The sequence below is a fragment of the Chionomys nivalis genome, chromosome 9, assembly GCF_950005125.1.
Source record: "Chionomys nivalis chromosome 9, mChiNiv1.1, whole genome shotgun sequence".
Lineage (NCBI taxonomy): Eukaryota > Metazoa > Chordata > Mammalia > Rodentia > Cricetidae > Chionomys > Chionomys nivalis.
The window spans coordinates 42,200,542-42,215,356 of NC_080094.1; the positions used below are offsets into that span (position 1 = coordinate 42,200,542).

Below are 14,815 nucleotides of genomic sequence, written 5' to 3' on the forward strand. Positions count from 1 at the left end.
GTGAAGTTGTAGGGAAAAATCTTCTTTTTTATTATCTTATGCCTCCGTATAGTTGGAAGCACATGTTTATAGCAGATGCACTATGGGAAGGGCACTGGGCACCATACAAAGGCTTCCATAATCCAAATCTATTCATTAAAACAGAGAACCAGCCACTCTATGCCCCTTAGCAACCAATGCCTTCTCCTCTTGAACTTCATAAAAGGAAGCCCCAAACAATAGTCAGGGACCTCGAGTATTGTCACTCGTCATGATTTGCTGTCAGTCCTGACAGTAGAGTCCTTTCTGCCCTGTCTTCCATTCTGTAAGATGAAATAAACTCTTTCCTCCCAAGTTGCTCATGGTCATTGTGTTGGCTAACTTTCTGTCCGCTTGACATAAGCTAGAATCATCGGAGAGAAGATCTGCTGTAGATCACTTTCTTATTAGTGATTGATAGGGAAGGTCCCAGTCCACTGTGGATGGTGCCATATCTGGGCTGGTAGTCCTGTATGCTATAAGAAAGCAGCACTCCTCCAAAGCCTCTGCATCAATTCCTGCCTCAAGGTTCCTGCCCCCTTTGAGCTCCTGACCTGACTTCCTTCAATGATGAACAGTGTTGTGGATGTGTAAGCCCAATAAACTCTTTCCTCTCCAAGTTACTTTTAGTCATGGTGTTTCATCACAGTAATAATAACCGTAACTAAGGCTGTCATGGTCTTTATCACAGCAATAGGAACCATAAGTCACCTGCAAACACCTAACTCAGACACTGACCACGGGTAGGTAATACTTGAGTTGATTTTTTTGCAGCATACATTGAGATGAAATTCATTAAAGTCATGGAATTTCCCCCTCCAGTTACTTTATATTAGATTTAAAATGCCAAATTTTCTACTAAACAACTCCTCAGATGCCAAGGGTCACACAACTCCTCAGACGCCAAGTATCACTGCACTTGTCCAGCATGGCACTCATTTACAAGTCTGGCTCATGGGGGAAGGGATACCAAACCCCAACCAGAGACCTGCAACAAACCCTTGGTTGGCCCAAACCTGGCTGTTGCTTGCAAAGGGTTGATGCCAAATCACACCAGAGAGCAACAAGTTTCCCTCGGGGACCAAGCCCCTTCGGGGAATGATGTTGTTCTAACCTTTTCCTCCCTCTGTTACTGACTTTGGAAATCAAGGGCTCATTAGGAAGGCAAATGACCGGTGGGATGCTTGGGAAAGGGCTGCTAAATAACCCCCTCCTGTAACCTGTAAAAAGAATCGTACACATAAAATCACTGGGAAGCAGGAGAAGGGGGACTAAGAGAGATACATTTATATTCTGTCTTAGAGATGCTTTCGTACTGCATATCATAAAAAAGAATCGGCACGTGTTAGTTAGTAGTAGCTTAGCCTGTGCCCACCGTTAATGGTCTATGTGTTTTGAGTTACTGTCACCTCTAGCCCAGATGACTCTGGAAAAGTACAAAGTTGTCACCGCAGACATTAAATTAACTGTACTCAGCATTTTGAGAAGTGCCTGGGCCCAAACGTCCACAGGAGGAAGGAAGAGGGCAAGGAATAGTAATGAGAGTTTAGCCATCATAACTCTCAAAAACAAGGCTGACCTCTTGACCAGAGGGGCAAGCCTGAGTGGTTGACTGCCTTTGTCCCCCTTCCCAATCCCTACATATACTGTGCCTTCTGGCAGTGAGATGCAAGACAGATCTGTGTATGTTAATCCACTGTCCTCTCAGATGGCCAGCTCTCTGAACAAAATTCCACTTTAAAGACTCAAGCACTTGGGATCTCAAGCCTTTGATCCCAGTACTTGGGAGGCTCAAGCCTTTGAACCCAGCAAAGTGGAAATGGAGACAGGAATATAAGGTGGGAAGAGACAGGGTATCACCCCCATTCAGTCTAAGGATTCATAGAGACAGGAGGACTCATTCAATCTGGGAATTCCTAGAGGTAAGAAGTAACTGTGGCTGCTCGTTGCGTCTCTGATCTTTCAGCACTTACCTCGACATCTGACTCTGGGTTTTTTATTAAGACTAAGTAGATTCGTGCTTCAGAGACACATAAAAATACATAATTAAAAAAAATTTTGAATCTTTATTTTTTAAATACCACGTGACAAATATATGTCAGGACCTAATGCATCTAGCAAACAATCATTTTCAACCCGGGGCAGGTCTCGGCTATTATAATTCAACCAAATCAATTATTCCCCTAGCTGAAGGTGGAACCCAGGCTTTGCCTGTGGAGGAAAACCATCACCAAGATGTATCCCCCAGCCTCAGCCTCCCTGCCCTTTTTCACTTTCCAACTCTTACTATTCCACCCAAGCTGGCATCAAACTCAAGATCCTCCTGCCTGAGCCTCTTGAGTGCTGGGGTGACTGATATGCAACACCATGTCTGGTCTAAATCATTTTATTTTAAAGCATACATATGGACTTTTTCCTATCAGAAAATTTTCTCAGTTAAATCCCTGTAGTTGTTTGTTTGTAGTTTTAACTCTTTGGGGCCTGCCACCCAGCACCCAAATAAATATCCAGAGATGTATGCTTGCTTATGAATGTCTGACTTGTTTCTAGCCAGCTTTTCTAAATTAAATTGTCCCATTTCTCTTTGACTACATATTGCCTTTGGGGTTTTCACCTGCCTTTATTCTATATATCTTTCTTTCCTTCTTACTCTGTGGCTGTCTGTGTGGCGGGGTGCTGGCCCTGGCATTCTCCTCTCCTCCTTTCTTGTAATAGGAACAAGCGGGCCTGCTTTTCATCCCAGCCGCCCAGCTAGCTTACACCTGAAATAATTACACAGAAACTGTATTCATTTAAACACTGCTTGGCCATTAGCTCTAGCCTCCTATTGGCTAACTCTCACATCTTAATTTAACCCATTTCTAATAATCTGTCTTCACCACGAGGTCATGGCTTACCAGGAAAGATTAAGCATGTCTGACCTGGCAGCTTCATGGCGGCTCTCTCTGACTCTGCTTTCTTCCTCCCAGAATCCAGTTCTGTCTCCCTGCCTACCTAAGCTCTATCCAATCACCAGGCCCAAAGCAGTTTCTTTATTAACCAATGAAAGCAACACAAACACAGAAGGATCTCCTACACCACTTTCTCACTCCTCCCTTTTCTTCTTCTCTCGAACCTAGATTTCTCCTCCTATTTTTTCTCTGCCTGGCAGCCCTGCCTATTCCTCTCCTGCCTAGCTATTGGCTGTTCAACTTTTTATTAGACCAATCAGGTATTTTAGGCAGGCAAAGTAACACAGCTTCACAACTAAACAAATGCAACATAAAAGAATGCGACACATCTTTGCATCATTAAACAAATGTTCCACAGCATAAACAAACGGAACACATCTTAAACTAATATTCCACAACAAATCCCTGCTTGGGAAAACTTCCTTCTTCCTCATAACCCTCCTCAAGCAGGCAAGGCTAGACTACAAATCATGATACAAGCCAGGAGTCTACATACTTGCTCTGCCGTATTCGGCTTGTAGGTCCAAAGTCAACCCTTGGTCCAACAAGGCAGCTCCAGCTCCAGGCATGTCACATGGCTTTAGTTGTCCTCAAGGGAGTTTGGAGTATTTGCTCTTTATTCAAAGCGGCCACAAACTGAACCAGAAGTCAAGGTTATTTTACTGATAAAAATGGTGAGAATGGATATTGGGAGAGAAGCGACTACCTCTCCACGGGCACACATGAAGCGCCAGGAACAGTGCTAGCTGCTCAGGTTACACAAAGTGCAGAAACAAGAGGGAGACAGACGATAGGGCAAAGCAAGACAGTATAATACATGTTAACACAATAAATAAAAACACGTGGAACCAAGGAGAGAATAGTTTGTGACAGTGGAGTCAGGGGCCTGTCAAAGAAGTTTCTCAGGGCGAGTATTTAGACCTGGCCTTAAAGGTCAACAAGAGGTTTGCCAAGTAGAAAGAGGGACAGGAATTCAGTCAAACTTGGCAGACATTGACCATGGAGAAAACGCAGCAATGCTCATCTCCACGATGGCCCACAGTCAGCTTGGCGTGCAGAAATGCAAGTGTGCAGCTGATGGTGGAGCGAGGGGAGGCAGGCCACACTGGAGGGTGCAGGGGCAGGCAGAGCTAAGCCAGCACACGGGGTAGGAGCACACTGGCAAGCCATCCCAGAGCCAAACAGACTTTGCTGCTGTGGCCAGACTATTATCTATGAACAAAAAACATTTTCCTTTCTTCCTCCGTAACAGACCTTGGTTTTTGGAGGAGTCAATGTGTCCAGCCCTGGTGGTGGGTGTTTACTGCTCTTTACCAACCATGACGATCCTATTTCCCAACCTCTCAACTTGTTTTGCAGAGAAGGGTGCACATATGACCTAACTCTGACCAGTGAGACTTGAGTATGCTGTGCAGATGCCTGTGACCATCTCCTTTCTTGATGAAAAGACAATGCTGCTTGTCTATACTTCACCTTTCTAGTTCATCCTGTCTGGAATTTGGATGCAATGCTGGAAGCCCTGAAGTCACCTGCTGCCAGAGAGATGAGCAATAAGCACAAAAATGAGAGAAACGCTGAGACGACACACCTCTCACACAGAAAACTCCTGTGGCAACACGGAACAGCTGAAGGGAAAACAGTAGCTCGCACCTGCTTGTACGTTTGTGATGCCATTCATTTCTGTCAGTTTGGACTGCCAAGGGAGAGAGACTATTTCTAGGGGCTTCGTTATACAGCCATAAATTCCTGCCATTATTAAGTAGGTTTTCTTGAACCTATGACTCAACACACTCCTGATTGTTCGAACACTGACCACGTGAATTTGCTCAATGAAGGGCATCAGAGGCAAGCTTGAACCTGAAATTTCTTGCTTGGTAGGTGGAAACCCAGTAAACAGTCACCATTGTCATGAGTGGGTTCTGGGGTCCCGTACACAGTCAGTGGGCCCCCAGTGTGCTGCTGGTGTGGGGATCAGAACCCACTCATGACAATCATGACGCAATGCTATGAACCCTGTGAACTTTTACACGGGTGCTGCCCAAAACATTCTTGGAATTCCCCTTGGGAATCCTCAGCAATGTCTTATCTACTGTTAGAATGTCCTCACCGTCAGCAAAATCGTATTACTAGCATGATGACCCAGTCTTTGGAAATACCCAAGACAAAGGTGAGAAATGAGATTATGATAAAGCAATTTTAATGGGTGATTGAAAAAGACTCTGTGTGTGTGTGTGTGTGTGTGTGTGTGAGAGAGAGAGAGAGAGAGAGAGAGAGAGAGAGAGAGAGAGACTCCTGAAGGAAATTCCAGAGTAACAATTACAAGTACATAGTCAGCAGGATGGCTCAGTGGGTGCTTGTCACTAAGTCTGATGACCTGAGTCTGATCACTAAACGATGTCCTCTGATTTCCACGTACATACCATAGTGCCCCACTCCCCACCTCACATAAATACATACATGTAATAAAAATGGTTTTGTAATAAGCATGGTTTTGCATCACTTGCAAAAAGACATTGCCTATAAAGTAAATTTCTGAAGACTAACTCTTGCCTGACTTTTTTAAACCGATAAGAGTGGATACTACACTTGATCTTAGCCAAAGGGCTGAGAAGCAATGCCAGACTTGTTTAAAAAGAATTTTTATTGTGACCACAGATGCTCAGCGGTTAAGGGCACTTGACACTGTTTCAGAAGACCTGGGTTTGGTTCCTAACACCCACATGCTGATTCACAACCATCTGTAATTCCAGTTCCAGGAGATCTGACATCCTCTTCTAATCTCCATACACATCAGTCACACATGTATAGCCATGGTACACACACACACACATACATATTATGCCCAGATCCGTAAAGTCCCCCTGTAGAACTTTAAGACAGTTCTGAAGCCATTTCTGACAACTCTCAGTACTTCCCCTCCTCCCCTGGGAACCAAGGACATAACAGCTATGCTTGCACGTACTGAGATGTTGGGAACTTTCCATCTCCCTGAATAGGGGCATGATAACCCTTAGGTGTTGATGTTTTGACTTAGTCCCTGGGAAGGGGCAAAGTGACCCTCAGAAGTTTCCCTTTACCTCATCTGATCTGATCATCAACCACTCTCCAGCCAATTATTGGTAATAGCCTTTTTGAATAAGCCAATCATAATAGTTAAAGAACAACCCCCAGACACCCCTTCCTTCTGTGGTTTTTCCCTTTAAAAATAGCCTGTACCAGATATTCAGGGTCTTCTAGCCTCCCGACTGCTGGAAGACCCTGTCATGACAGAATTAATAAAATCCTCATGCTTTTACATCAGCTGTGATATGAGAGATTGTCTCTTGGGGCGACTCCTCCTCCTCCGTGATTGGACACTAGGGTCCAACACCCCAAAAACCAAAAAGGAGACCGAGTCCCGTATGTAAAAGCAAAGAGCCTTTATTTTAAACAAGTTTTCAAAATTGGTCTCTCCATGGGTCCAATGTATTGGAATAATTGGAAAGCCCCGAGCTCAGTTACAGTTGGGTTTTTATAGTAGTAAAGGTGGGGGTGAGGGATTTCTAAGGTTCAGGATCCCTGATTGGCTGATATTTGTCTAGGGGTGTCCTGGTGAGTGTGTGCTGGCAGGTGATCCTATCTACAAAGGTTGGAACTTTAGGAATTTCCTTTGGATGGTCTGTTCTCGGGTGCCTGGATAATCTCAGTTTGTGGTTCTTCCTACAACCAGGTATTGCTTCAGGGTAAACTACTGAGACTCAGGCCTCCATTAAGCTTATCATAGCTGGGTCCTACACTGGCAGGTGGTAATGGTTGGAAGTTAAGAATTTCCTTTGGGTGGTCTGCTCCTATTGAGCTTATCATGGCTGCTCCCTACAATACACAGGCAAAATTCTCATACATATAAAATGAGCAACTTTTAATGATTTTTAATTTTTTTAAAAAAAAATCATGCAGGGCAAAAACTGGGAACTTGCGGGTGAGGTGGCATGGGGCAAAGGGGAAATGGGATGAGAAACATGAGAAGGGGAGGATGGGAGGAGCTCGGGGTATTGGGATGGTTGGGATATAGGAAGGGTGGATACGGGAGCAGCGAAGTATATATCCTAACTAAGGGAGCCATCTTAGGGTTGGCAAGAGGGGTTCGCAGGTGTCCAGGGAGATGTCCCCAGCTGGTACCTTGGGCAACTGAGGAGAGGGAACCTGAAATGACCCTATCCTATACTGATGAATATCTTACATATCACCTTAGAACCTTCATCTGGCGATGGATCGAGGTAGAGACAGAGACTCAATTTGGAGCAACGGTCTGAGCTCTTAAGGTCCAAATGAGGAGCAGAAGGAGGGAGAACATGAGCAAGGAAATCAGGACCACGAGGGATGCACCCACCCACTGTGACAGTGGAACTGATCTATTGGGAGCCCACCAAGGCCAGCTGGTCTGGGACTGAATAAGCATGGGTTGATTCTGGACTCTCTGAGCATGGCGGACAATGAAGGCTGATGAGAAGCCAAGGACAATGGCACTAGGTTTTGATCCTAATACATGAACTGGCTTTGTGGGAGCTTAGCCTGTTTAGACGCTCACCTTCCTGGACGTAGATAGAAGACCTTCGTCTTCCCGCAGGGCAGAGAATTTGGACTGCTCTTCAGTATCGAGAGGGAGGGGGAATGGTGTGGGGGGAGGAGAAGAGGAGTGGGGATAGGAGGAGGGGAGTGGGGGGAGGGGGCAATATTTGGGAGGAGGGGAGGGAAATGGGAAACGGGGAGCAGGTGGAAATTTTAATTAAAAAAGAATAAAAATAAATAAAAATAAATAAATAAATAAAAATTCATGTGTGTGTATATGTCTTTGTGTCTGTGTGCCACAGGCCAATCTGATGGAATCGATTCCTTGGTTTAGGGTCCCTCTTCCCAGGTGACTCTAGTTTGCGTCAAGATGATAGACAGCAACTCCTAGAATATGGGCTATCTCTCACAGGTTCTGTAAAGATTTTAGGAAATAATTAGCAATAAAGTTTTTACATTATTGGGGATTAGTAATTACATATTTCTTATTGATGTTATTTTTAGTAATGACAGAATGTCATCCCTATTTAAATCTGCTTTTAAAAAATATCTGGCGCCCCAGCCCTGAGTTTCAGTGCCACGCCTTCTCCCCTTCTCGGCTCTCATCAGGTGACCTCGGCCAGGGTCATTTGCCCGTTGTCTGTTGAGCAGTGTGGCGTGGCATCATCCTGCCACTGTGTCTGCCCTCTCTTTGACTTTCTTCCCTCTTGTCTCAGTGAGAAGAGTACCCATCTCCAGCCTTCTGGGTGTCCCCTTAAGGCTTCTGGAGGGCTTCGCTCCTGCAAGCTCCTCTCTCCTAAGTATGACTGGTTTTTCCCAGCTTCTTGGCTCATTCCCATCCAGCTGGTAAATGTATTCTGCCTCAGTAGGGATATTAATCATGGCTGTAAATTATTTAATAGTGTTCCCATTAAGAGGTGGGATAATACCATCTCCTAAGAGATCCCAGTGGGCTTGTGGTTGAATTGACCTTAGAACATGGCAGAAGTAACGTCAGCAATTTCCAGACATGGATGACAACAGACCATGTGACATGTCTAATTGGCTGAAGATTCTCCTAAGGAGCCCCAGCCAAGTGAACTGACCCAATAGAACAGACCTTCTGGCCATCCTCAGGACAGAGCCAGTCATTGAGTGAAATCACCTGAGTTCTCAAGGCCAGCCCATTCAAAGCTGAATCTTACCTATGACCTCAGCCAGCGCTACGTAACCAAGCTCTGACTAAATTCTTCACCAGAAAATCGTGGAACAGACCACAAGGACTTGTCTAAGGATATTAAGGCTTGGGGTATGGTTAGCCAGAATTAACCATAGTATCTTCCACCTCAAATGGTTTCAAAACTGTAAGCTGTCCCATCTTCTCGTACATCTCACAGCAGAACTTATCCCAGTGTGGCTGGGGAATTGGTTCAGTGGTAAGAGCACTGGCTGTTCTTCCAAAGGACCTGGGTTCAATTCCCAACACCTACACTGCAGCTCACAACCACTTGTAACTCCAGTCCCAGGGCATCCAACAACCTCTTCTGGTCTTCTGTTTGCTCAAAACCTGACTGGCCACACTTTTCTAGGTGAAAGTGTTCTCAATTTCCTGAGCCAGGTTTCCCCAAGTTGTCTGCCACCTCCCTAACTGCTCCTTCCCAGTCACTCTGGTTTATTCTGCTTTCAGTGCTGGCTTGACCTTTTCCTCTTCTCTTCACACACACATTCCGTGGATGAACACAACCCGTCAATTTTCCCTAAGAATCATTTATCTGCTGATTCCTCCCTCCCAAATGCAACTCCCCAGCACAAGAAAAAATTCCAGAGTTACACAGCCAATTGCCTCCTCAGCATGTCCTTTGAAGGCAGAACAGCCATTTGAAATTTAACATGGCCCAGACCGGAGCCTGCTCCTAATCTGCTGTGTTTGTAGATTCCTGTCTAGGTCCGTCCAACTCTCCACCAAACACCAAGTCACCTTGACACCTTCTTTTCCCTCATCACATCAATTAGTTTCCCAGGGCAACTGTAAAGAAGTACACAGATTTGGTTGCTTAAAATAACAAGCAATGCAATCCACTCACAAAAGGGGATTAAATGTTAATACACACTCTAATGTGAGCAAGCCTTAAAAATTTGTGTTTAATGAAATAATTCAGAACAGAGGACAAATGCATATAATTCCATTTACATGAAGTACTTAAATAGGCCAATGAGGGAAAAGAAAATACAGTAGAAGCTATTCGGAGCTGGGTAGAAGGGGCAGAGGGAGCCATTGTTTAATGGATGCAGGGTTTGTTGGAATTGATCCAAGTGCTTTAGGTGTAGTGTTGGTTAGTTTTATGCCAACTTAACATAATCTAGAGTCATTTGGGAAGAGGGGCTCAGGTGAGAAAATGCCTCGATAAGATTTGCCACTGGAGAGGGTGCCATGTTCTCTTTGCTAAATAAGGTAACACTTACCCCTTCTGGAAGTAAGCAATAAGCATCTCTCAGACTATTATTCAGCCCACCACACTCAATTCCAAACTATTAACAACTCTTGTTTATTCTAATTGCCAAACACTTCAAGATTATTTGTGTTCACCTTTGCTGTCATCCCTCGCGGGCCAGCAGCAGCATGTTGACCCAGGACGTTCACAACATGTTTTCAATGTACCATAATTCTACCTTTGCTCTTTCCTTCAATCACCATGGCAATCTTTGGCCTTTGAACACCTGATGCATGTCCTGTCCATCTTACTCCCATGATAGCATCCCTGCCCACTTCTCCTTTACTCACTATCTGCTAGCCACAAAGACCTGTGACTCTGGCATAGAAGGATCTTTCTCACCATCCCATAGAACACAACGCCTGTGACCCTCTACATGACATAGCTCTATCTCCTCCAGGGCCTCACATTGTCCTCGGTAAGGCGGGAGCCGCTCTAAGAATAACAATCCACATCCTACATCCTACTTTAAAGTTCTTTGCTTTCTAGTGTATCCCTAGCTGTGGAGAACTCCAGAAATCCATCTATAATACAGCCTATGTCTTCATCTCACTTCCTGTATCTACACACAAAAGAATGGGACACATTTGTGCCTGGCTCCTTGGTTCGGTCTGAATCTTTTCCATGATGGATTTGTTTTTTAAGTGGTGTGTTTTTCCCTCCCAAGCCTCCACAGATCCCTGTGTTGAAGTCTCACTGACACTGAGTAGTTAAACCTGGCTTTCGGTGGCCACTCTCTTATTCCTTAAGACCACTTCCTCACTGGCAGGTGGTCAGTGAGTTCACAGGGAGGCCGTGAGCTCTGGAAGCCTTTGTGCTACATACCATTCCATGAGGGCAGGCCCTTTCCGGAGACTGGACAACCTGGTACCGCGCCCTCCCACACTCACCCTCCCATCCCAGAAGCTTATCTCAGGTGTCAGAGAAGAATGAAGCTTTGCTCTCGGACATTCCAACTCCAGCAACTGGAGGGGAAGTCCGCAACAGAGTCAGCTGACATCCTGAAAGCCAGGCTGATCCATCAGCTGAGCAATCAGTCACCTGGCCAGTCCCTATCAACCAGGCTGCCAGAGCTGTGAACACCGCCAGACCAGAGCCCCTCGGGAGATCTCTGGGGCAACCTGTATCTGAGGTATATATTCTGACACGCCTGAGAATGGGACGGAACCGCATAGGTCAAAACCCCAGAGCTCTCACCCATGCTTGGCATTCGGGAGGCGAGTGACTGAGCTGTCTGTGCAGGTCAGGTTATCACTGCTACACCAGGGCAGGAGAGACCTAGTGGACTGTGAGCAAATGGCCCGGAAGGATTTATGAGAGTGAGGTCACCTTTTCCCTTACTAACCAGAAACTCACACCTCTGTGACCTCAGCCACACCTTTGTCCTCTCTGGAACTGTTTTCTACCTCCAAAATGGGCAGGGTGGGGGGAGGTCCAGACAAATTGGCAAGACCTTTCTCAAAGCAATGATCTTCGACCCTGATTTTTACACACCACCAGAGAAAAAGTATAATTACTGGTTGTTTGCTTCCCCAGGGCCATGTGTTTTTAACCCTGTAATCACCTGATCTTCCAGGAGAAATTCCCCCATCCTGAACCCCTAGAATGTGCTGGGAACCTGGGTTTGCAAAATCCTTGATTTAAGTTTCGTTAAAAATATTTGATCTAAGTGTGTATATGCGTGTCCATGTGTGTGCCTAAGTGTATGTATGTGCATCCTTTGCGTGTAGGGACCCAGAAAGGTCAGAAGAAAGCAACAGATCCCTTGGAATTGGAGTTACGGTCTTGAGGCATCATACAGACGTGAGGAGCCAAACCCAGGTCCTCTGCAGGAACAGTACGTGCTCTTAACCACTGAGCAAGCTCTCCAGCCCCATGGTGATTCGATTTCTATTTCTGCTTCAGTTTCCTCCCCCAATCTCTACCTCTCTTTAGCAGTCTCAACACCGGGACGCACTATCCTATGACCCCGGCATGCCTTTCCCTGTTCATTTCTCAAGCATTTTCCCGGCATGCCTTTCCCTGTTCATTTCTCAAGCATTTTCCCGGCATGCCTTTCCCTGTTCATTTGTCAAGCATTTTCCCCGGGTGCCAGATTCTGCCCCGCACTCTGGAGCTGCCAACGTGGCTAACTCTCAGGACATTCAGTCTTACAGATAGAGGTACTCTATCGGTCATCTGTGGCACGCAGGCTACTGTACCACCTGGGAACGAGCACCCAGGAAGGGCATTTAATACAACTTAGAGCAAGGAGCTAGAGTAATGCTCTTGGCACTCACCCATAGCAAGTGGGCCTCCTTGGAGTGACTCCACCCATGCTCAGGGAAAGCCAGGTATGTCTGGGAGCTGCAGCAGCAGTCAGAACTCTGGGGCCAGAAGGATATAGAAGTTGGGAATGAATGCTGTACCTCCTCAACAGTTGATAGACACAGTCTGCCGAGAGCCGCACAACTAAGCCTCTAGTTCTCTCCACAGAGGTAGCTCATTACCGTCAGCTCTCTATGCTTCCTCAGATCATCTCCCAAATAAGTTCCCTGCACCCGAGTCCCAAGTTAAAGGTCTCCTGAGGGAAACTCCAGGTATAGAGAAGGTTGTTAAGAGGCTGAGTCGGTCAAAGGAGAGACATCCCAGTAGGGGAATAGTTCAGAAGCAGCCACGTCGGGGGAAGGATGTGGTAGGGATTTGAAAATCATGAACTTCTTTGTCCCAAGACTTTGTCACAGAATTCTAGAATCCTTTCTGGTGGAGTAAAACATTTATGCCATCTTTTCCTATGCTTTCAAAATGCTAGAAGAGGAGAAAGGACTGCCAAACGGTTCTTCAGTATCCATGAGAGATGCCCATTGGTCCCATATAGTAGTCATCTGCAAGCCTACAATGTTCAAGAAGTCAGCTCATGGACAAAAGGAAATTTTCAACATGGTTTAGCATCTTAAGTGATAGTGATATGGATTTATCTAAATATCAAAGAAAGGTTATCTTTAAAAGGAATATAACAGCTGGGTGGTGGTGGAGCACACCTTTAATCCCAGCACTCAGGAGGCAGAGGCAGGCAGATCTCTGTGAGTTTGAGGCCAGCCTGGTCTACAGAGCTATTTCCAGGACAGTCAGAGCTACAAAGAGAAACCCTGTCTCAAAAAAACAAAACAAAACAAAAACCACACAAAAAAAGAAAAGAATGAAGAAAGAGAAAGAAAAAGGAATATAGCAACAGCACCAAATACTAGAATCGGCTGGAATACCTAAACACAGTGATACACACAGTGCACCCTAATCTGCTCCAGAGTCCAGGCAACTGTGGTTTCATTATCATGGGATAGTAGTCAGCACTATGAGAAGATTCAGTGGGAGAACGCTTGTGGACCTGGGGTCTAGCGATGGGAAGTACTTAGTGAGAAGATTCAGTGGGAGTACGCTTGTGGACCTGGGGTCTAGCGATGGAAAGTATTTAGTGTAAAGTGGTAGACGGTGAGGAGAGGCAGAAAGCACTATACAAGGGCAAGGCTAGCCCAATCCATAAAAATCCTAAACAAACCCATACAGGGACTGACATCCCTGGCACAGAGACCCAATTGGATAGGACCAGGACCTATCCACTGAAGCAACAGAGCCACCCAGAGGACCCCACTTAAGCAGCACAATCAGCCTAGGCAGGCCAGCTCTGGCCAGCTGACCCAGCAGGCAGCAAGCAACACAGCAGGTTAAGAGGGCCATCAGGTTAGGTTGGTTAAGAGAGTCCGGTCTGAGCTCCAGGAAAGCACATGGTGATGATCTCAGGGCCAAGGGCTCTCCCTCCCCGTCCCCACTAGTGCACAGAGGAGTGTCCCCAACATGGTTTCTCAACATATTTTACAGTCCTTCCAGGTCTATAAATGCCCTTCCTCCTTGTGTTCTGTCTGAACTTACGTTTAAGTGGGTTCTCCTCTTTCTTATCTGGTGTCTCCAACTGAACTCATAACTCCCCTGCTGTCTTCAAGGAGCTCATGGCTTGACCAGGGTGGACAGAGCATGTTAGATTTCGAGGCTTTTATTCTTGGGTATGCAACTCTGTTCAAGTTAAAGGTTAAGGATTTGAGGGCTGGGCCCCAGGAATCCAACCTCCGCTCACTTCTCTTTCCCATCTTTCCCTGTGCTTCCACTTCTCCCTCCCATGGTGTAATGCTCCCATCACCTGTTCCCATCACCGGGGCCAGGACCCAGACTCCTGGATGTTTCCCCAGAGCAGACCTCCTCCGACCTGCCTTAGGCAGAGGAGGAATGCTTCTGATCAGAAGGGCCTCAGCTGGCCCTAGACTACAACACACATCTTTGAGGCATTGCTTGAAGACTGACCTCAAAGGAAACCGCCAGGGACTAGCAATCCAATCGGACCAGTTTGCGAGGTGCCTGGAACTGCTCAGAGCTGCCCAGATAAGCATTGACAGGAGGGAAAACAGGAAGCTCTGGTCCCAGGGTCTGCAGACAGAGAATTGGAGCTAACAGCCCAGCCTGCTCTCACACTTCTTGATAGACCTGGGCATGTCGGGGAAGGGTGCAGGAGCTCGATGGGAGAACAACACGGTCTGTCTGCTCCAAACAAGTGCCCCAAACAAAGCTGTGTCACCTTGTCCTCTGGGGGCACCTGCAGGTTTTGACAAGTGGGATCCAGCGTGGGGCAGGAATGTCCTTTCTGCCTTTCTGGTCTCTGTATTTATTGTCACGTCTCAGTATCAAACACAGGTTGTCAGTGAACTGGGTCTCAGAGCAATCACTCGGCTTGCTGGTGTTTCCACACAGCTTGAGCTAGGTCCAGCTTGAAGATTCCTCTGCAGGGCTGTGGTCACTTCT

At 46.2% G+C, this 14,815-nt stretch overlaps 1 pseudogene; it reads right to left on the reverse strand.

Annotated features, from left to right (window-relative positions):
- Positions 1-5,435: 5,435 nt before the first annotated feature.
- LOC130882181 (U2 spliceosomal RNA) lies at positions 5,436-5,585 on the reverse strand (annotated as a pseudogene).
- Between the last annotated feature and the right edge of the window lie 9,230 nt (positions 5,586-14,815).